Source organism: Mauremys reevesii, linkage group 8 (genome assembly GCF_016161935.1).
Source record: "Mauremys reevesii isolate NIE-2019 linkage group 8, ASM1616193v1, whole genome shotgun sequence".
Taxonomy (NCBI): Eukaryota; Metazoa; Chordata; order Testudines; family Geoemydidae; genus Mauremys; species Mauremys reevesii.
Window position 1 is genome coordinate 73,703,383 of NC_052630.1, and position 24,190 is coordinate 73,727,572.

At 43.1% G+C, this 24,190-nt stretch overlaps 1 long non-coding RNA gene across 1 annotated transcript in view; it reads left to right on the forward strand.

Moving 5' to 3' along the window:
* The first annotated feature begins 17,973 nt into the window (after positions 1-17,973).
* LOC120369774 overlaps positions 17,974-24,190 on the forward strand; it is a 103,708-nt gene continuing 97,491 nt past the window's right edge. The window contains exon 1 of the long non-coding RNA XR_005583394.1: positions 17,974-18,014. This is a non-coding gene — a long non-coding RNA (uncharacterized LOC120369774). The remainder of the gene's footprint in view (positions 18,015-24,190) is intronic.

Below are 24,190 nucleotides of genomic sequence, written 5' to 3' on the forward strand. Positions count from 1 at the left end.
CAAGTCTCCTGGAGATGGCTGATCATGGGAAAATCTCAGCTTTCATTTTTTTGAAGAAAAAAAAATTCTAGCCTTTGTGTTTATGGAGAAAAGCTTAAAAAAATGTGAACCAAAAGGTAATATAAGGGCTCAAAAACCAGCAGGGAAATAAAGAGAACTCAACATACATTTTGTTAAAAAAAAAATTTCTCATGATTTTTAAGCCAATCTCATGATTTCCTGGGTCCCACCTCATGGTTTTGGCAGGGACGTGCTGGTCACCACTTCCCGCAGCTCCCATTGGCTGGGAACGGCAAACCACGGACACTGGGAGCCGCAGCCAGTCAATGTAAACAAACAGTCTCACGGCCCATAGGTTGCCCACCCTTGGTCTACACTACAAAGTTACGTTGACATAAATTGCCTTGCATCAACCTACTGATGCATGTGTCTACATTCAAATTTGTCTGTGACCAGCATAAATATCCTGTTACGGTGATAGAGTAAAAATAACTTCCCCAAACAGCATAGAGCCTTGTTCAACCTACTTTAATAAATGTAGTGTAAGTGTAGACACTGCATGACCAGTGTCAAACCAAACAGTTCTACAGCCACTTCCTACAATGCCCCTATCCCCACAACAGTGACCGCTCTGCTCATGATTTAAAACTCCACATTTGAGGGGTTACATCTGATGCTGCCCCACAGACCCGCCACTTTTACAATGAACTGTGTGCCATACTTGGTGGTGACCCCACCAGCACTCCACGGACCACTATGGATACCTCAGAGGAGCCCAAGATGGAGACCACTGGCTTGAACAACAAGGAGGAGCAGGAGTAGGGAAATGCAGTGGGGGACTCCTACCATGCCATGAGCCAAGACCTGTTTGAAACACCACAGAACTCTAGCCAGTCTTGTCAAGTGAGCTCAGATGAGCCCACTGATGAAGGGGAAGGGAGCTTAGGTAAGCGTGTGCAGGCAATTTTCCTTACATATTATTTTATTTACTTTTCCTTCCTCTTCCCCCTTCCCCATGCCATTTGAAGATGACACCCATCCCATCCCCATATTATAAAACAAAGGGACTGTTTTTTCACCATCTTATCTTGTCAGAGTAAAAAGTAAATTCAAGCCAAATTCTCGAACAATACTATATGCAGAGTTGGTGTAGCCATGTCAATCCCAAAATACCAGAGAGACAAGGTAAGTGAGGTAATCTCTTGTATTGGACCAACTTCTGTTGGTGAGAGAGAACTTACATAGAGCTAGTCTTCAGGTCCCTGAAGAAGAGCTCTGTGTAAGCTCAAAAGCTTGTCTCACTCACCAACAGAAGTTGGTCCAATAAAAGATATTACCTCACTTACCTTCTTTCTGAACAGTACTATGGCAGTTGGATTACATAAATCACATTGATTCAGTGTCCTGTGCTCATTTTGAGGTAGAACAAACAGAAATATAGCCAGCATCTGCTGAGAAATCTTGATAAAAGTTTCATGGAGATATTCTGCAGTCCTCTCCAGAAGGTTTCTAGGGATGTCGGCCTTATTTCTTTCTCCACGATAGGACACTTTCCCATACCACTCTGAGATGAATGTGGCTGGCACCATCTCAGCCAACAGGCTAGTGGCATATGGGCCCTGGGAGCTTCAGGGTTCCAGTACCAGTTGTGTTTGCTGTGCTTTGTGACCCTCAGGAGTGAGATAGCCAAAATCACCATTGCCTGTGAAAATAGTGCCAATATTCATTGCCATTGCCCTGTACTTATACCCATAGAACAGCGGCCAGAATTTTATAGCTTCATGCAAAAGAAAATCCACCACACCACCCCTGGTAGGCCGTACTCACCATGGTTGGTGCTAGAGATAGTGCTGTGACAAGGCACTCCAAAGTGGAAGTGTCAATAAGCATTTCTTATTAAAAGTATTAATGGGAATAAGGAAAGGGAGTTTTGAAACTTATCTTTCCCTTTTAATTGTGACTGTAAATCTAATGTGTATGCCTGTTTTTATCAGCAGCTTCTGGTGTGGCGTCCTTAAAGGTGCCCCCTCCACACCTGCAGGATGCCTGACTCTGATGAGGATGAGAAAGAAGAGGTAGGACATAATCTGCAAGATCCTACAAGCCAGTGCTGCATCAGACCATGAATAAAGGGCTTGGAGGGTAAATATGACTGAGAGCATGGAGAAGGACAGGGAGGACAAGCAAAAGGCCCAGGAGTCTCAGCACCAGGACAAGGGAGCAGAAATTGCACGAGGGTATAATGGGTCTACTCAGACAGCAAACCAAATGCTGCAGTACTTCGTTTACCTATGAGGCCAAGAATCCTGGACTCAGCCTTTGAACTCCTTGGAGAACTTCATGGTTGCTGCTCCCTACACCCCACTGCCACCCCCAACATACCACGTGGGATTATGAAACGCATCCTAACCCCTCCCACTCCATGCTGGGGTACAATAAGGAAAACCACAGCTTCTCATACACTGACCTGTGAAAAATCACAAATCGGTGTATTTGTAGCCACAACAGACTAAGCTGAATTTTAAAAGTTTCACCCCATTAAGTTATATTAAAAGTTTGTATAACATTATGTGTGATTGTTTGCACTCTGATTTTGTGCACTCACTTGTTGCACCTAATGCTTTATTTTCCTGAAAATATAAACAATCATGATAGGGGGAAAAGGCATATGTGCACGTTTCCCTTCCTCAGGCCTGGAGATTGATTTGACTTTTTGTCACAAACATTACACACTGATGACTAGGCCTGACAAGAGGAGGGAAAAGGGAGAACAATTTACCAGGGCCCCAAGCTCAGGGGGTGGGGTGTGTTTCACCAAACATCTGTAGCTGGGGAAATCGACCACATACATATTTTAATCCACACCGTTTGTTTTGTCCCTGTCAGAAGAAACTTAATGTCTCAGCAGATTGGTAGTGGAATAGATCTTGCAGCTGTGCTTGAAATCTAGCCAAGGTTGGATTTGAAAGTCGTTTCTACAGTGTGTTATGTTCTATCATGATAAAGAGGAGACAGGAGTCCATTGTACTGAACGCAAAATTGATCCTTTATTGAATCTATAGGACACAGAGTCAAGTCCCTTCCTTTTTCTCCATTTCCTAAACTAACGCAGTCTGTAAAACCTCCTTTCTCCATATGATGTCTCCTTAAGTGCTAGCCTGCGTTTAGCATTAAATTAACTCTACAAAGGGCAGCTAATATGTAGTGACATCAAAACAAGCATGACAAAGACTGTCTACACAGTTGTAAGGACTGGATTTCTCACTTAGTTATAGCCAAACTGAGTTTAAATATAATTTGGCTTGCTAGCCTGAAGGGCGGAGGGAGGAGGTGAAGGGGGTGGGGGGGAGAAATTGTATTGGAAATTGTTTTGTTTTAAATTATCTGGTTTGTATCCCTACCTAATATAGAGCATGGATGTTCCATTGTGGTTTGACTGGTCAAATAGCAATGGAACTCCTGTTAGTCATACGTTTAATTGATCTTAAATTATGTTTGTGATGTTATTGACATAATCTGGGACCATCTAGAACATGGTTGCAACCAAAGTCCTGTAGTGGCACCAAATCTTGTTTAAAGGAGGTCAAATGAGGTGTCTAAGACCAGGTTATAGGTTGCTGGTTATGATTATGCTGTCTGTATGCATGTATCATTTGTCTAGTTGAAGTTATGAATATTGGCTCTGTACTGTCTGTACTTCAAACTTATGCTCTGCTTCTGGGTGACATCCCAGAAAAGTTGGTGTTAGCTCTGCCTAGTTTGCTTGATGGCCTATTAAGGACCATCAGCTATACAATTGACCCATTGAGAGAAGGCAGATACACCTTATAACTCAGCAAAGTATGCAGGAACTTGCCAATGTGACTCCAGACTCCATTTTGCTGTAATTTTCCACAGTAAGAACAAAGGTGTTCTTACACCTGGAAAAGACTATAAAAGGCTGATGCTTCATCTCCATCTTGTCTTCAATCCTGCTTCTTACCTCTGGAAGGACTTTGCTACAAATGGAAGCTCTACACAAAGGACTGAATGACCCATTCCTGCTGGGGATGTACTCCAGAGACTTGATTTGAACCTGCAGTTTATTCTATCACTGCTAAAAGCCTGAACCAAGAACTTTGCCATTACTGTATGTAATTGATTCCATTTAACCAATTCTAGCTTTCATCTATATCTTTTTCCTTTTATGAATAAACCTTTAGATTTTAGATTCTAAAGGATTGACAACAGTGTGATTTGTGGGTAAGATCTGATTTGTATATTGACCTGGGTCTGGGGCTTGATTCTTTGGGATCAAGAGAACCTTTTTCTTTTATTGGGGTGTTGGTTTTCATAACCATTCATCCCCATGACGAGTGGCACTGGTGGTGATACTGGGAAACTGGAGAGTCTAAGGGAATTGCTTGTGTGACTTGTGGTTAGCCAGTGGGGTGAGACCAAAGTCCTCTTTGTCTGGCTGGTTTGGTTTGCCTTAGAGGTGATAAAACCCCAGCCTTGGGCCATAACTGCCCCGTTTAAGCAATGTGTCCTGAATTGGCACTCTCAGTTGGGTCCCGCCAGAACCAGCATCGTTACAACCTACCTAATATAGAGCATGGATGCTCCATTGTGTTTTGACTGATCAAATAGCAATGGAACTCCTGTTAGCCATACGTTTAATTTATCTTAAATTACATTTAAGCATAGTTCTTAGTCTTGTTTATTTAGTCATTGTAAATGTATCCTAGCATTGCAAAAATGACTGTCTTTCACTATTAGAGGCAGAGCTAGTCAGTATTACTGCGGTTTGCCACCTCGCATTGCAAGTAACGTGGCTCCTTAACTTGCTGGACTCCTATACAACTGAACCCAAGGAAGAAGTACCCCACATACCAATATAAAGGGGATCACAATCTGACCCCAGAATGGGTTAAGTCACTCAGGTTGGAAGTCACTCTTACATTGGATGTCTAATGCAGGTGTCTTTAATGGTGATTCTGCATTTAGTGCCCACAAAGCATGCCCTTGAGAGTGAAAGGAGCATTTTGTCTTTTTTAAATTTTAATACAGTGGTCTTATTTTCAAAAATCAGATTGTTTGCTGTCAAAGCACTATTTTCATGGATGTTGCATTCTTATTGTGACAGGTTTGATCACAGAGACCTCCCTGGGACTGCCACCTGATGTGCTGAGACTACCTCTGAGCACATTTTCCCTGCCAGCTTGGGACTTCAAAACCTTGTATTGTTGAGCCAGACACACTAGCCTGCTGAAAACACAGCCCCAGGTCTGAGCCACATCCCCCAAAGCTACAGACTTAATTGAAAACAGCTTAAGAAGTGTTCCTGTCTCCAGCACTCAGATACCCAGTTCCCAATGGGGGCCAAACCGAAAATAAATTCATTTTACTCTTATACAGGGTAAACTCATAAATTGTCCGCCCTCTGTAACACTGATAGAGAGATATGCACAGCTGTTTGCTCCCCCAGGTACTAATTACTTATTCTGGGTTCAATAATAAACAAAAGTGATTTTATTAAGTATAAAAAGTAGGATTTAAGTGGTTCCAAGCAATAAAAGGCAGAACAAAGTAAGTTACTAAGCAAAATGAAACAAACCACACAAGTCTAAGCCTAATACATTAAGAAACTGCATACAGGTAAATCTCACCCTTAGAGATGTTCTAATGAGCTTCTTTCACTGACAGGATTCCTTCCTAGTCTGGGTCCAGCAATCACTCACACCCCCATAGTTACTGTCCTTTGTTCCAGTTTCTTTCAGGCATCTCTGGGGTGGGGGAGCATCTCTTAAGCCAGCTGAAGAAAAAATGGAGGGGTTTCCAGGGCCTTTTATACTCCCTTGTTCTCCTGTGCCAAATCACAGCAACAAGATGGAGTTTGTAGCCACCTGGGCAAGTCACATGTCCATGAATGAGTCAGCTTTTTGCAGGCCGATGCCATTGTTTACGTGTTAGTTTGAATGTTCCCAGGAAAGCTCAGATGTGGATTGGCATCTCCCAAAGTCCATTGTCAGTTAAGTGTTTCTTGATTGGGCACTTAATGAAAATAGTCCTTTCTTAAGAAGCTGACCAAATGATTCTCTGAGGCTACTTAGAGTCAAACACCTTGAGATACAAGTACATAGCCAGTAATCATATCTTCATATACAAAAATCATACACACATACAGACAGCACAATCATAACCAGCAAACTACAACCTTTCCATAGACACCCCACTTGCCTGCCTCTGCACAAGACCTGGTGCAACAATGATCTATACGGTCACAGTTCATATCAACAATGTCACACTTACATTGTAATAAGAAAGAGTGCACAGTGATAATTTTTTCTCCCACAGGTTTATCCATGGGAAAGGGTGATATAGCTACCTTATACCAACAACAGACACCAACACCTATAGCTTGATTGCCTTACATTTTCCATTATAATGTCCTGTTTTCAGTTGCTCATAATTTTTTTCAAACTTAACCATTTTCCATCCAGGGTGTGTGTCTCAAGCCGATTTTTTTTCTTCCAGTAAAAGCAGTTCAGCAGTTTCATTGAATAAGGTCAGGAAAAATACATTATTTTGCCCATGTTAAAAAATTCTTATAACTGTTTGAGATTCCATAGTGCTTCCATGTTTTGGAGCAGGGTCTTGAAATTTGGGGAGGGGGAGGGAAGCCATGCTGGTGTCAGGCTCAGGGATATGCCTTTTTCCATCTCTGTGGAAATACTCACCAAGCTATGAGACACTAAAAAAAAACAAACCTGTTTGCACATTGTCAGCAGAGACTTGTTAGAGTTTGGCTTCTAAATTCTTTGAAGATATTATCTGCACTGACCAGGGCGTAGCCAGGGCTGACGGGGCTGGCAGCATTTCCCTACAATTGCTCCTTCCCACAAATGGGGCTGCTGTGATGCAGGTCACAAGAAATGATGGCAGAAAAACTCTCTCTCGTGCTCTGTGTCCCCTGCTAGCACTCAGGCAGCAAGGGGGAGCAGACCGAGCTGACTCATTGCTGGAGATTAAAGAGCTTGACCTAGAGGGAGTTTTGCCACTGATTTAAATGGGAACAGGATCAGACTCTTCTTTGTACATAATCTTGATTCTTTCCCTGAGCACCATCCATCTTGTGCACTGAATGACACTGGGGTGCTGTAAAAAAAGAGTGTGAGATCATGTAATTAAAGACTATCATAATGAATATGTACAAGGAGGCTGAATGAAGGTGACACAAGCAACCTTAATTCTGGAATTTCCTAACTTTAGATTGCTTAACTTTAAAAAAAATGAATTGTTTTTGTATGTATGTATATTAAATGTAGCTTTGGTAGATACACACTTGGTTTACCTTCTAATGATTTAAAACACTGCAGAAGTTTAGTAGTCTACTGCGTAGGATTTAAGGAGCTAGGCTGCACCACAGGTACTGAAGTGGGGGTCTAGAATGGGGTCCTTAAACTGCATGGGAAAGGGAAAAAATACAAGAAAACTTGTGGGTATGAGTTAAATAGACAAAAAGCAGCTAATGGTCAGAAACAAAAATACTTAGAAGGTAAAAATAGGGCAGAAGTGTTTATTATTTATAATTCTTATTAAACTAGCACTGCTGAGGTTCCAGTCAAGATAAGGGCTTTATTGTGCTAGGCTCGGTTCAAAACATAGTGGTAGTCTCTCCCTGACGATCTTACAATTTAAACACAACAACATGATAGAAAAAGCATGGGAGGGGATACAAAGGCACAGAGAGTTGCAGTGGCTTGCCCAGGGTCACATAGCAAGTTAGTAATAGAGCTGAGCCTGGAATCCAGATCTCCTGACTCCAAGTCCAGCGCCTTATCAACCAGACTATAATGCCTCACGCTGATGTGCTGAGGGCAAGCACTCTCAGCCATTTTAAGATGCATATTACCTTCATTTGTATCTCTTCTCAAGCCTCATTTTCTTGAGTACATCTTCCTTTTCCCCTGACACCACTAGTTCTTTTTCAGATTTCTTGCAATCTTCTGCACACAGAGCTATTATCATAACCCTCAAGTACCACCTAGAGTGATGACACACCAGCCTTTAAAAATGTTTGATACCTGTTTTATGGTGTGTGTGTGCGCATCATACTCCTGTACTCTTCTTTAAATGCATGTATTATTTCATCCTGCATCCACAATTCTTAATTTTAAACTGTCAAATTCGTTACCAATTAACAAAGTAAAGCAAATGTATGAATTTTTAATATAAAAGCTTCATTACTTAAAGCTATATACAAGTGGTTGAGGAAGTCATTCTTGCCAAAAAAGGCAGCTTGACAGTACTATACTGTTGTACTTGCTTTGAGAGATCCAGTTTGAAGACAAGTGTTCCTTATTTTAAGTAGCAGTAAATTTCTTTTCTGGGTCAAGCAATTCTTTGGGATGTTGCACATCAAAATACAGCTTTTGTTCGTTCATCCTAATAGGTAACAAAGCGTTCTGAGTTTTTAGGTTCAGAGACTGATGTAGTCTTGCTTTGACCTTTCTCAACATGCTAAATGCCCTGAAGTGCTCTGCACTGGAGTGTGGCAGTCACAGCAGAATTCTCATCAATCTCCCAAAGAGAGGCAGTACATCTGTTCTACAGCACAGTTTAAGAATGCTGCTTCAATAACTCAAAATATGAGGTTGCCGTCCATTTGCCGGGGTGGGGGGGAGGCGTTGTACATCAGTATCTGCAGTTTGGCACACTGAATATTCAGCAAGCAACTGATCCTTGTCTTCCCCAGTATCACAAATTCCCAGTTTACCAGTGATACCATTGATATATTTTAATCAAGTGGAAATCCATTGTAACCATATGTCTTAACAAAATATCAACAGAAAACGTAAGTATCTTTTCTGTTTGGATCCTTTGCTGCTCCCGGATTCTGAAGTGACAACTGTGGCATGAAGTGTCTTTTTCCAACGATGGTTGACTCGGAGGCTGCGATGCAGATCTTGCCACAGTAATCCATGCCTTTGAACTTCAAACCTATAGCTACCCACAACATTCTCTACCTGGGATTAAGCTAGAAAAGGAATTGAAAAGATTAGTTAAGGCTGAATGCCAAATTTCCATAATTAATAATACTTAGCTTTGGTGTAGTACTTTTCATCTGTAGATCTCAAGGCACTTTAGAAAGAAATGGCAGTATCATTATTCCCATTTTACAGATGAGGAAGCTGAGAAACGGAAGTGGTTAGCCCCAGGTCACACAACTGGTCAGTGGAAGAGTAGATTATTACTTGTATGCTCTGGGGTTCCCCAGATCAGAATCACCACAACACATGGGGTCAAAAATATGAACTAATATTACAGGAGATCTTTAAGACACAGCTGAGGCTATGGACAGACAGACCTTGTTATCTATTTGGCTGGTATTTTGGAGGCACAACAGGCCTTGGATCAGATGGGAGAGAACATACCATATCCAAAGCCATCTGAATGTGAACAAGTTTAACAGAATCTGCCCCTAAATTGGAGGGCAAATAAATGTAAAAAATTCCAAGTATTGATTACTGAGTCTAAAATACCGCAGTAGACTAGTGTCATTATGTTAACGATTGCTTGCAACCTGCTGTCCCAGTTACCTTTTTGATTTACACACAATATGAATCAGGTTTTGACTTGATTCATCTGGTGTGCATGATGTCCTCAGGTATCACTGGTTAAACATTCTTCAGGGTTATAATTTTAAAAGGCAGGATACTCAACTACAACCAAAAATGCAGAAAATGTAGGCAAAGGTATCAAAGCTCACTTTTGCACTCTCCTGATCCTGCAGGATCCACAGTTCCTCTGTGCCATGGCTGCCCAAGAGCAGCAAGCCATAAGATGTCCTGGTCACACTATTCATCCATCTTTAGAGCCAGGCTATTCTGGTTCTGCTATACAAAAACAGCCAGACCACAAGCATAGAATCTGTCCCTAAGTATTCAAGACAATATAAATTGCAATATAAAGTACCCCATGCTTACCACTTCAAAGCCATACAAGACTACTTTGATGGAAACTAAAATTAATTTTTCTGATAGTGTTTATAATGTATCATTTGTAAGTTAGTTACAACTACACCTCAAGCATTTCTACAGAACTTAATTCAATATTCCAACCCATTTAAAAAAAATCTTATTATAGAAACCACTTACAGGCTTTATAAACACATTTTCATACTATTAGTGAAGGATCTTACTAAAGAGCAATTTCCATGCTGAAAAATGCACATATACCGTAAGTTGTTTATAATAAAACCAACTAAATGGCATTTGCTTCCAGCAAAACTTAACTATTTTCTTCATTTTGGTTAGAAAATTTATTCCTCTGTGGTACCTTTTTGTGCACTTGGTTGAATAGTAAATTCTTTAGATGTTAATTTTCTTTTTTTTAATGGAAGTGTTCTACAGTAGTATCCAGGTGAAATTATACTTATAGAAACAGCAATACAAACAAAGGCCCTGATCCTGCAAAGCCTAACAATCAATGTGCATCATAGCACTGAGTGGTCATCATCATCTTCTAGCATTTGCAGTGCTTGCTATACCACCTGACAGCAGCTTCATCAGTAGAATGAAGGGCCCTAAGGGCCTGTAGCAGGGTGCTGGTGCAAAGGCACCTAATTAGCCCCTGCTCAGCCAGCCCCAATCAGAGGAAATAGATTGGGGCTGGGGAGAAGCCTGGTGCCTGGCTTTTAGAATTGACTGCACCTGTGGGCCTGAGGATTCAAGGGCTATAAAGGCTTGCTGGCAGCCAGAAGAAGGGGGCATGGCCAGGGGAAGGTCACACTGGTGGTGAGAGAACATTGTGTAAATAAAGCCACAGGTGCTGCATAACTAGAAGCCTCTCTTAGCTTTATTGGGGCAACCTGTGGGCCCCAGGAGGAGGGGCGGGCAGAGGACTTGTCACAGGCCACCATGAAGTCTGGTTAGTGGACACGCATTGACAGCATGTGCCATTGACTGATCGAGACCACACTGACAAAGTGGGTTATTGCATAGACCTCATGTGAAGAGGTTGTCTGCTCATATTCCTTGTCCAGTTTGGAACCTATTCAGCAGAGTCCAAAGGTGACATGGCAGGTCAAATCCCAGTGGTCGAACAGTCAGATCAGTGACAAGGAAGGAAGCCATTCCAAACGTCTCTAGCTGAACACTTATCATTCCATAGAGTTGCTTCTGACAGATTCCAATCTGGCAGTTAAGACCACACTGGACACCTCAATGTAAATTGTGCTCTGAAGTGACTGAAGATGTCCATGTACAGTGGAAGACCTGGATTGGCACGTAGTTTTTCCACCCGTCTGGCTGTAGACTCTCTGCAACAAATGCGTGGAGGAGTTATGTTGCTCAGATCTGTTAGCCGTGAAATAAAAGAGGGGCGCAGGGTGCCTGTAATAATTCATATGGTCGAGTTCAATTTGATGTTGACCAATTTAGTGTAAGGCAAATGATATCACACAGGGGCACAGTATTCCGCTGAGCAACAGCACAGAGCCAGAGCCAATGTGAGAAGTGTCTGTGCCCCTGCACCCCACGTCGAACTGGCTAATTTGCTGATTAGATTATTCCTGGTCCTGACTTTGGCAGCAGTCTTTTTTAGATGGTTAGGGTAAGTCAAAGAGTGGTCCAGTGTGACACCAAGATAGACTGTTTTTTGCCTCATGTTCCATTTGTTCTCTGCAGAGGAAGACATCTCACAATACACTCACTAAACTCTCGCATGTTTAGTGAGTGTATTGTAGAGGTAGAAGACACTCAAAACCATCTTGGTCACACTTGGTTGGAGGCACCAACCACTACAATCTGTCAACTTGGCCAGGGTGGCATTCCAGATGTTCACTAATTCAGTGAAAGAGCATGACTGGGTACTGCAGCAGATGTCATCTGTATAGATAAACATGTGTGACCGAGTAAATCGTCAGTCATTTGTGTAAAAGTTGAACAGGGTGGTCGCAAACATGGAGTCTTGGGGTAAGCCATTGGATTTTGCACTTGTTTTATGTCCCATGTGTACCCAAAAATGCCTCTCATGAAGTAGAAATTCAACACTGTCCACACCCATGTTGAGAGAGCTCTTGCCAGTTTTACCAGAAGATCAGTGTGCCACACTGTATCGTAGCTGCTGTCAAGTCTAAGACAACAGCTCCCATCATCAAATTCTGTTGAAACTCATTTTTATATATGTAATGAGGGCTAGGACTTGATCGCATGTGCTTCAACCCTTCCGGAAGCCAGCTTGGTTGACACTGAGCGTTGCCTCCACATCTGGAGGTATATGCTGGAGGATAGGACTTTGAAGACAACAAATAGCAGAGAGATGGGTCAGTAGCTTGCTGCATTGTGTGGGTCCTTTCCGGGTTTTAGAAGGGCAATCACTTGACATTTTTGAGATCCTTGGCAAGTTACCCTCATTAACAAACTTATTGAGCTTACTGAGTGGACATGTGCATCCAACATACTCACATGCCCAGAGGTTGGAATTTTGCATTTGGATATGGATAACTGATAGATATGTTTTATAAGAAAGAAAGAAAGAAAGAGCTGAATCCTTACAGGGCCATCTCAATTATTTTCTGAGAGCCCAAGCTTTGACCAACTTAAATAGTGATCATTGCATATTGGGTATTAATCAATGCTTTATTTTTATCTATCATTATTATTAGTTTAGTGCTGACATCGTGCAGCAAAGTACCCACATTATTCATTATTTGCTAAGCACTGTGTGCATATTTTAAGTAAATAAATAATTGTTAAACATGCAATGTACTAACAGTAATTAGTGAATAATTTGATGTATCATTAAAATAGAAAACAGCAACATTTCACAATGTTATCTGCATTCTACACTGACAGTATTATAGTTGCTCTTCATGGACAGTAAATTTTTATTCTTCCTGGAATTTGTGTTTTAACTGTATGAAGGATATTTATCCTTGTGATTTTAATTTTGTACACTGCTTAGGGATCAGGTAGGTGTTATATTAAAATATTAACTAACAAAATTTGATATTTGGACTAATACCAAAAAAATGTTAATCTGAAGTTCCCTATTAGTCATTTATTATGGTGAACAAAATTAATGCAAAAAGTCAACTAAGTCTCATAACTTCCTCATGACTTTGGATTGATCACAAAATTAATTTTATCTCTCCTCTGAAACTGTATGCAATAAAAAAGACTAGTATAAATTCTGCTCATTAACACTTCATGCCAGGTAGAAGAGGGTATTGGCAAGAGCTAACCAGTACAAGACACTATAATTGATCCTACATGTAATCAGATTTAATTTTTTTTTATAAACACCTAATTCTCCAGCTGATGTGCAACTTAAATTAATATCAGTGGGAGTTAAGCAAACTGAGGTCCATTGTAGGGATCTTTAATCCATGAAATAATCCTTCAGAAAATTTAGATGAACAAGAACTAGTTTAGCCAGACCCAGCTCAGGCTCCTTTTTCCTCTGTTTCCCACCACTTCCATCTCCATTTGCCAAATCTTCCCCCACCACCTCAAATCTTCAAGAAGCAAATCAGATAACTGAAATCACACAGGGCTCCCTGCCATAGTCTCCTCCCTTTTATTCTGTATGCAAATTCTCCCTTACCAGCCACTATGGTGATCATTACAGCTCACTGAGGACCAATCCCAGTCCCACATATAGGGCAAATAGCTGAGCTAGGTACTGGGGAACTGTGCTGGGGGAGGAATTTTTTACCCCAAGCTGTGGATCTGTTCTGTAGAGTACTCCACCCTCAGCTGCATGGGCAGTGATAGATGCAAGCCCTGCTGACCCCAAGAGACAAGGAACAGGATTTGCTCCTCAGACAATAAAACCCCAAATGCTGTGTTTAATAATCATTGTTGCTTTTAACAAACTTTCTGAAGCAGGATTGTATGCTTATTTTAGTGCTATGTCCCCTAGTGCATTAGCTCATGCCCCTTTCCTTTACCACAGCAATAACTCTCACATTTACAAGCATGGAAGACTTAAAAAGAACTTTACCCTTTTTGTTCTTTTTAATATCAATTCCATTGATGCTGTCCTTATGGGTTTTCTATTGCCTTACTTCACTGCCAATGCAAATGACATCATCAGATCAAAACAAACTTTAAGACTATCTAAAGGACTACCTAACAAAGTAGCTTTGCTTGCCTTTAGCAATTTAACATAGTTTCTGCATAGAACTTTGCTCAGATGTGGATGAAGACACTTCCACACATCTGTATGCAGTCCTGAGCTGACTCTCCTCTGGGCCCATGCGCTGATCCAAATGAAAAGTTCCTGGTCATCTTTTAAGTACATAGCCAAGTTCAAGTACAATTGATGTTTTGTGATCACATCTTTGCTCAAGACAAAAATGGAAGTAGCAGTGCCTTTACTAATTCTGGTTTTGTACAAGGTCTGTTAGCAATGGGAATTTGAAGACACATGGTACAAAAATTCAGAAGTGAGTTTCTTTCCTGTGATCACATCTATTCTCCTGTCTCTGTAAATGCCTGGTATTTAATAAAGGTAACAAACATTCATTCCCAGTACCTGAATTTAATACTATGCACCAAAAGAAGACTGAAAAAGCCAAGACATTTAAATCACCAAAACTACATTATCTCAGGAAAATCACAAGGTTCTGAAGCAGAATGTTTAATTCTTCTAGAGTATCAGATATGCTATCAAATAGATCATCAAGTTCCTGCTTCCTACTGTGACGTGCCAATAAAACTAGTTATATTACTTCTAAGAGTTCCATAACAGGATGCTATATGCTGCTAATGTACTTTGGTTCACATAAATGCAGAAAGAAAATATGCAATATCACCATGTTATTGTAAGCCAAGTACATTCTTTATCTTATTTATTGCTATAGGAGCTCCACAACTGATCAAGAGTTGTGAGAATGACTCAAATCCAGAGAGGAAAAAAAAAGTATTTCCATTATTCTGTGTACAGGTCATCCACCAAAAATCGGGATATGATTTAGATGATGAGTGAGGGTTTGGGATATTTTTATTTACAGTCCACCCATCCCTAATAATGCTATGATAGTGATACAACTAGATATGTTAGAGCAGCTGTTTTAATGGTAAATTTAAAGATACGGGGCAATCACAATCTGGTGTACCATGGACATAGCACTATAGAAGTCAGTGGTTTGGAATCAGTGTCATTTAATTTGATCATTTAAATGACTAATCATTTTCTAAAGTGGTTCATTTTACAGCTACCACATCTTTACAGGCTGAAGAGGTCTCTTTTCTTTCTTTACATTTGAATGGGAAATATTTGGAGTCAGATTTTATTTTCTATACTCACTTTCTGTATTCTAATCAAATGGGCCCACCTAGATGCTCTCAAAGCAAAAGTAAATCTTGTGGGTTTATCTACATTTAAAACGCTATTCTGGCACAGTTGCATTGCTGTAGCACGTCTATGCTGATAGGAAGGATTCTCCTGTCAGCGTGGTAATCTACCTCCGAGAGGCAGTAGGTAGGTTGATGGAAGAATTCTTCCATCAACCAAGAGCTGCCTACATAGGGACTTAGTGTAAGGGGACTGTTGCCCCCTTACTAACATTCAGTGGGGGTGTTTTGGTTGCTAGTTCCCAGCACTAAAAGGGGATGGGTCGATGGGAAATCAGGACCCTGAGATACTCCCCAGGAACAATGGCAAGATGCCAATGCTCCAGGTCAGCCTGATTGACAGGGCTGGCAGGCTAATCAAGAAGACAGAAGGCCAGGGTGGGTCCCGTCCTCCGTGTGAGCTGGAATTGCCTGGGTCAGACAGAGTGGGGCCTAGCTAAGGAGAAAGCAGAGGCTCAAACTGAGCTGGAGAGCAGAACCATGCCAGATCCAGAGGGGCCAGAGCTGCAGCCACAGAGCCAGAGACACAGCATAGGGAGAGCAGATCCTGTGCTGGGAACAGAGCTGCAGCCATAGAGCCAGAGACACTGCCCAGGGAGAGCAGATCCTATGCTGGGAGCAGAGCTGCAGCCATAGAGCCAGGTGTGGTGAGCAACTGGGGCCAGCCAAGGGGGGGACCTTGGGCAAAGTGCAGAAAGACACCCCCAGCCAAGGGTCCTTGTAGGCCAGGCTGGGAGGGGGTTCTTAACCCGACGGGGGGCTGATGCTGGGAAGAAGAGTCCCACCACCCAAAACCCGGAGGTGTGTGGCCACCGCCATTGCAAGTGTCCAATCCGCAGCATCACTGCAGCACAGCCAGGGCCTGAGACAGAGGCTTGGGACCTACAAGGAACAGACTGTGAACTGCCTTGATGTCCAGAGACACTGTTTGTAATGTTCCCTGCCACGGAGCGGGGTGATGTGTTTTCCTGTAACCTTTCCCATTTTTCCTTATTCTTTTTTAAAATTAATTGTTAAACAACTTGTATTTGCTTTAAACTGTATGGAATAATCAGTGGGTCAGGGACGTGCCCAGTGCAGAGAGGGTACCCCAGAGTGGGGACACCCTAGCCCCTGTCTTAGGTGACCACAGCAGGGTTGGGGGTTGAGCCCCAGGAATCCTGGGCCCAGCCTTGTTGGGGTTACGAGAACTCTGCCAGACAGGAAAGTGGAAGGGGAGTCCTTAAGGGCAGGGAGGCCTCTGGGTAAAGGAAGTGGGAGCGAGGACTCAGATCCTTTCGCTAGCCCACTTCACTGGGGTAGCGCAGAAGCCAGGAAAGTTCCCCACAATAGCGGGACCATTCCCCCGCTTACATTAGGTTGGTTTAACTATGCTGCTCAGGTGGCTATGGATTTTTCACACCCCAATCAACATAGTTCAAACAGACCTACCTGTAATTTTCTAGTGTATACCTGGCCTGAAATGTATAACTAGTGATTCCCAAGTTTCATATATTCCAAATAGTCTTTAATACCAGATCAGCCTCTCTTTCATGTCAGAGCTGATGGATTAAACTGTTTGACCAAATAACAGTACAATAATGAATAACTACTACTACTATTGCTTTGCTCTTCTCTAGTTTCTTTCATCCAAAGATCTCAAAGAAATTGCTAAAACACAAATTAAGCCTCACCATATCTCTGTGAGGCAGGTAAAGATGATTTCCCCCCCCCATTTTACAGACAGAGAAAATGCAGTACAGGGAAATGGAAGCAAATACTGCTCTCAACTGAATGGCCACAGAAAGTCTTTTCATAGCACGCACAGTGGAATCGTGCTGATCAAGTTGAAAGAGGAATTGGGAGAGACAAGCTGGCAATACACAATTCCTGCATAGCATAGAACCATGCTCTCAGCATAGCACCACACAGGGAACAGACAGGAGAAGGGTGGAGGGATAATAGGATGTTTTTTAAAATATAGGATGGGCTTAGGAATGATCTTTAAAGATTTCACCTTTTTCCTCAGTGTAGGTTACTTTGTCTGTGTTGAAGTTTTGAGAGATGAACCAGTTCAGTGTAACTTTATAAATGTATTAAAAGATTAAGTGTCAACAGTTCAATGTTTCTGGCCCTCCAGTTACTACAATTGGAAATTAAATCATATGACAAACAAGTTAAACAATTAACAAAGTTATTTAAGTATTTAGCTGAAAGTCTGCTAGAGGCAGAGGCTATTCCTTGCCTTGGTTTTGAGAAAGTACAGCTCTTAAAAGGATTTCTTGGTAGCATCATCCTTTGACTGCTCTGTCCCTGAAACAAAAGTTTGATGCAATTTATGTGTACAGTGAAGCTTATCTAATCTATTTCCCTACCCCATTTAAATACGCCTGCATCTTTCTCGCAGTTTTGCACTGATTTAAAATGATTTATAGAATCCCAAGTTATAACAACTTTAGAATGTTCATTTAACTTAGAGATTGTACTGTTCAGACAAGAGATTTAAGAGTTCAGTGTTTGTGACAATCTGCTGGGGGCCCCAGAACTGTGAGCCACTCTGTTACCCCTCCCAGCCTGAGCAAGTGAGAGCTCTGTTGTTGCTAAGCTACGTGCCAGGAAGCTAACACACTAGCTTGTTTGACTTGTCAACAAACTCTTCTGGACTCTGCCAGTCCAAACCTTGCCCACCAGGTAACTGTGAACCCCAATTCCTGAGTTCCTCAGAGATTTCTTTCTCTGCAGTGCTTAGCCCCTCTTGGCACTCTCAAAACCTTATCAAGTTTGCTGCTCCTTTAAAGAGACAGTAGCATGTTAGCTTAACTGGGGTTGATACACCATCTACTTCAATCAAAGCACTGAGTTGGTTTATGGTAAAAGTAAAACAAGTTTATTAACAAAAAGGACATAGATTTAAGTGACAGTAAGTATAAGGAGTAAGGTTAGAAACAGTTACTAACAAAAGTAAAAATATGATTCTGAGACTAAAACTTGACAAACTAGAGCCCTTTGTTCAAAGTAGTTTCTCACCATAGTCTTGCAACATGGTTGGCAAGACCTTTAGCCAGGACCCAACACATGAAGCCCAGTGCTTTGGGCTCCTTCAAGTGAAGGACAACTTAGGGTTCTCGCCCCTTCTATTAGGTCCAGTAAACCTTTGAGATTTTTTTTGAGAATTAAGCCCAGACAAAAAGTCTCTCTCCTGCTATCTTTTCCCTGGCTTGTTAGCTTTGTTTATCTTATAATACATTTCTCTTCATTATCTCCGCCTGATTGCCAGGCTGGTCAGATACACCAGTACACATTCTTTGGCTAGGGCAGACTCGACTTATGCATTGTTTTCCAGACACATTCAGAACATAATTCTAGCACATATTTATAACTTTGTCCACACCCCATATATACACCACACAATCATTTGCGGGACCAATATGGTTACCTTACTTTACACCTTTTAGATACAGATTATGACAACAATGTGTTAGGTGCAGTGAGTATGTCAAAAGCCTGACAAGCGTTGCAGATACAGAGTAATGAACCACCAATAAGCTTCTGTGTCAGTGTCTACTTTGGGGAACAGTTAGGGACAGACAGTGCGTAAGGATGTCTGTCTAAAATAGGGTGACCATATTTCCCAAAGGGAAACCGGGACATTGAGTGGAGCTAGCCCAAGCCCCCGACCCACCGCTGCACAGGCTGGCCCAAGTCACTTGCCTCTCCCCCGCCCCATGCAGGGCTGGCCCAATTCGCTCGCCCGAGCCCCCACTCCTCCCCCAAATGGAGCTGGCCTGAGCTGCTCGCTCCCTTACACAAGGCTAGGGCTGGTGTCGCTACTCACCCAAGCCCTGCCTCCCTCATCCCGACCTGGGGTGGGAATCACCACGTGCCCACCCTGCAGGGCACCCCACTTTGACAAAAGTGGGCATTTGTCCCATTTGCTCGTGCCAATCACGTCAGCAAGAGCAAACAGGACAAATGCCCACTTTTGCCAAAAAAAAAAAAAAATCGGGATGGCCAGGACAGAGCTTAAAAAAGGGACTGTCCCAGTGAAAATGCGACATATGGTCACCCTAGTCTAATAGGTGTCCTCAAATTGCTCTACAAAAGGGTTTTCACCTCTTTTCCTCAACATCTTAGCTCACATACTTGATCTTAATTTGGAATTAAATCGATATTTACCAGTATTTCTATCAGTGATAGGATGCACTTTAAAGCTTTACAACTCAGAGAAGAAACCAAGCTTCTCTCCTGTATGTGAAGACTTCAGGCTTGGCTTAGCCAGTGATTGGAGTCTTTCACCTCTCCTTCTTTGGATGGCTGGTCAAGGGCAGATGGCAGGATACAACTTTGAGTGTTATCATCAATGCAAGACACATCAATTCCATAGTTAGAGTCTTTGTAGGGATCAGTTTCCTCTTACTCCTCCTTGGGGGATATCCTGGTATCTTCAAAGACCTACTAGGTGTTACAGCCTGATAGCTGTAATTTGAGGGAGCCACTTCTTAGCATATGCACAACATGCCTCAGGTGGCATGTGACCAGAGTTCATCACCAAATTTGGTCTGTTGGGTGGATCATTAGCTTCCACGGCCCAGGACAGGCACTGATGGGGAGCATGACATGTACTGATCCATGCCTCCCCTTGAAGTCACATTGAAGATTCCAGATTAATTGTTACAAGACATAAAGCTAATTGATAACAGCTAACAGTTGTGTCTCAACAAAAGGACAGAAGAACTATCATGTGATAAGGAGCTGGTAGGCATACGGATATCTTGAGGTATCTCCATTGTTTAAATAGAATTAAATAATTAATGACTCAGCACCATTTGCACATCCGCTCATTCCCGCACTTCCTCATGACAATGAGTTAATGATGACAGTAGGAAAGCAACTCTGAGAAATGGGGGCAGAGCTCCGGGCAAGCGGATGACCATACCCTAATATCCATTGGCCTACAAGCCAGAAAGCTGCTTCAAACATCTCTTAATACTAACTTTCATTAAACATTTGGCCAACTAAAGTTACTGAAGCTTAAATCCAAATACGGCCTATGTTCCCTACAAAAGTAAGGGATGAGGATCTGCAAAGCAGCAGATCCTCTATACTGCTGTGTGGGGCTAGGAAGGGGCATTCATACCTGTTCCTGCTACATGGCTGAAGTATCTTCCTCAGAGCAGTTGTGTGGTTTAAGGGCCAAGATGCCTCTTGCTGCCCCTTCATATATCTTACAAGTTCAGCCTCATGGCCGGGGGGGGGGGCCCTTCACGTGGATATTTGGCCATAAGTGACTTGCAGCCTCACATTTCCAAATTGCAGAAGTCATAGAATCTCAGGGTTGGAAGGGACCTCAGGAGGTCATCTAGTCCAGCCCCCTGCTCAAAGCAGGACCAAACCCAACTAAATCATCCCAGCCAGGGCTTTGTCAAGCCTGACCTTAAAAACCTCTAAGGAAGGAGATTTCACCACCTCCCTAGGTAACCCATTCCAGTGCTTCACCACCCTACTAGTGAAAAAGTTTTTCCTAATGTCCAACCTAAACCTCCCCCTCTGCAACTTGAGACCATTACTCCTTGTTCTGTCATCTGCCACCACTGAGAACAATCTAGATCCATCCCCTTTGGAACCCCCTTTCAGGTAGTTAAAAGCAGCTATCAAATCCCTCCTCATTCTTCTCTTCTGCAGGCTAAACAATCTCAGTTCCCTCAGCCTCTCCTCGTAAGTCATGTGCTCCAGCCCCCTAATCATTTTTATGGCCCTCCGCTGGACTCTTTCAAATTTATCCACATCCTTCTTGTAGTGTGGGGCCCAAAACTGGACACAGTACTCCAAATGAGGCCTCACCAGTGCTGAATAGAGGGGAATGATCACATCCCTCGATCTGCTGGAAATGCCCCTACTTATACAACCCAAAATGCCATTAGCCTTCTTGGCAACAAGGGCACACTGTTGACTCATATTCAGCTTTTCGTCCACTGTAACCCCTAGATCCCTTTCTGCAGAACTGCTGCCCAGCCATTCGGTCCCTAGTCTATAGCAGTGCATGGGATTCTTCCGTCCTAAATGCAGGACTCTGCACTTATCCTTGTTGAACCTCATCATATTTCTTTTGGCCCAATCCTCTAATTTGTCTAGGGCCCTCTGTATCCTTCCCTACCCTCCAGCGTATCAACCATTCCTCCCAGTTTAGTGTCTTCTGCAAACTTGCTAAGGGTGCAGTCCACACCATCCTCCAGATCGTTAATGAAGATATTGAACAAAACAAGTGGAGTGCCCCAGCACCGACCCTTGGGGCACTCCACTTGATACCGGCTGCCAACTAGACATGGAACCATTGATCACTACCCGTTGAGCCCGACCATCTAGCCAGTTTTCTATCCACCTTACCATCCATTCATCCAGCCCAGACTTCTTTAACTTGCTGGCAAGAATACTGTGGGAGACTGTATCAAAAGCTTTGCTAAAGTCCAGAAATAGCACATCCAGTGCTTTCCCCTCATCCACAGAGCTGGTTATCTCATCATAGAAGGCAATTAGGTTAGTCAGGCATGACTTGCCCTTGGTGAATCCATGCTGACTGTTTCTGATCACTTTCCCCTCCTTTAAGTGGTTCAGAATTGATTCCTTGAGGACCTGTTCCATGATTTTTCCAGGGACTGAGGTGAGACTGACTGGCCTGTAGTTCCCTGGATCTTCCTTCTTCCCTTTTTTAAAGATGGGCACTACATTAGCTTTTTTCCAGTCATCCGGGAGTCGGACCTCCCCCCGATCGCCATGATTTTTCAAAGATAATGGCCAATGGCTCTGCAATCTCATCGGCCAACTCCTTTAGCACCCTCGGATGCAGTGCATCCGGCCCCATGGACTTGTGCTCGTCCAGCTTTTCTAAATAGTCCCGAACTACTTCTTTCTCCACAGAGAGCTGGTCACCTCCTCCCCATACCGTGCTGCAGAGTGCAGCTGTCTGGGAGCTGACCTTGTCTGTGAAGACAGAGGCAATAAAAATATTGAGTACACTACTTTTCTCCACATCCTCTGTCACTAGGTTCCCTCCCTCATTCAGCAAGGGGCACACACTTTCCTTTACTTTTTTCTTGTTGCTAACATACCTGAAGAAACCCTTCTTGTTACTCCTAACATCTCCGGTTAGCTGCAACTCCAAGTGTGATTTGGCCTTCCTAATTTCACTCCTGCATGCCTGAGCAATACTTTTATACTCCTCCCTGGTTATTTGTCCAATCTTCCACTTCTTGTAAGCTGTTTTTTTGTGTTTAAGACAAGCAAGGATTTCACTGTTAAGCCAAGCTGGTCGCCTGCCATATTTACTTTTCTTCCTACACATTGGGATGGTTTGTTCCTGCAACCTCAATAAGGATTCTTTAAAAGACAGCCAGTTTTCCTCGACTCCTTTCCCCGTCATGTTATTCTCCCAGGGGACCTTGCCCATCAGTTCCCTGAGGGAGTCGAAGTCTGCTTTTCTGAAGTCCAGGGTCTCTGTTCTACTGCTCTCCTTTCTTCCTTGTATCAGGATCCTGAACTTGACCATCTCATGGTCACTGCCTCCCAGGTTCCCATCCACTATTGCTTCCTCTACTATTTCTTCCCTGTTTGTGAGCAGCAGGTCAAGAAGCGCTTTTCCCCTAGTTGGTTCCTCCAGCACATGCACCAGGAAATTGTCCCCTACACTTTCCAGAAACTTCCTGGATTGTCTGTGCACTGCTGTATTGCTCTTCCAGCAGATATCAGGGTGATTAAAGTCACCCATGAGAACCAGGGCCTGTGATCTAGCAACTTCTGTTAGTTGCTGGAAGAAAGCCTCGTCCACCTCATCCCCCTGGTCTGGTGGTCTGTAGCAGACTCCCACCATGACATCACCCTTGTTGTTCATACTTCTAAATTTAATCCAGAGACTCTCAGGTTTTTCTGCAGTTTCATACTGGAGCTCTGAGCAGTCATACTGCTCTCTTACATACAACGCAACTCCCCCACCTTTTCTGCCCTGCCTATCCTTCCTGAACAGTTTATATCCATCCATGACAGTACTCCAATCATGTGAGTTATCCCACCAAGTCTCTGTTATTCCAATTACATCATAATTCCTTGACTGTGCCAGGACTTCTAGGTCTCCCTGCTTGTTCCCCAGGCTTCTTGCATTTGTGTATAGGCATGTAAGATAACTCACTGATCATCCTGGTGTCCCAGTATGGGGCTGGAGTCCTCCCCTCTTGCACTCACCTACTTGTGCTTTCTCCCGATATCCCACTTCCCCACTTACCTTGGGGCTTTGGTCTCCTTCCCCCGGTGAACCTAGTTTAAAGTCCTCCTCACTAGGTTAGCCAGCCTACTTGCAAAGATGCTCTTCCCTCTCTTCGTGAGGTGGAGCCCGTCTCTGCCTAGCAATCCTTCTTCTTGGAAGACCATCCCATGGTCAAAGAATCCAAACCCTTCTCTCCGACACCATCTGCGTAGCCATTCGTTGATTTCCACGATTCGACGGTCTCTACCCTGGCCTTTTCCTGCCACATGGAGGATAGACGAGAACACCACTTGCGCCTCAAACTCCTTTATCCTTCTTCCCAGAGCCACGTAGTCTGCAGTGATACGCTCAAGGTCATTCTTGGCAGTATCATTGGTGCCCACGTGGAGAAGCAGGAAGGGGTAGCGATCTGAGGGCTTGATGAGTCTCGGCAGTCTCTCCGTCACATCGTGAATCCTAGCCCCTGGCAAGCAGCACACCTCTCGGTTTTCCTGGTCAGGGCGGCAGATAGATGACTCAGTCCCCCTGAGGAGAGAGTCCCCGACCACCACCACCCTCTTCCTCCTCCTCTTGGGAGTGGTGGTCGTGGAACCCCCATCCCTAGGACGGTGCA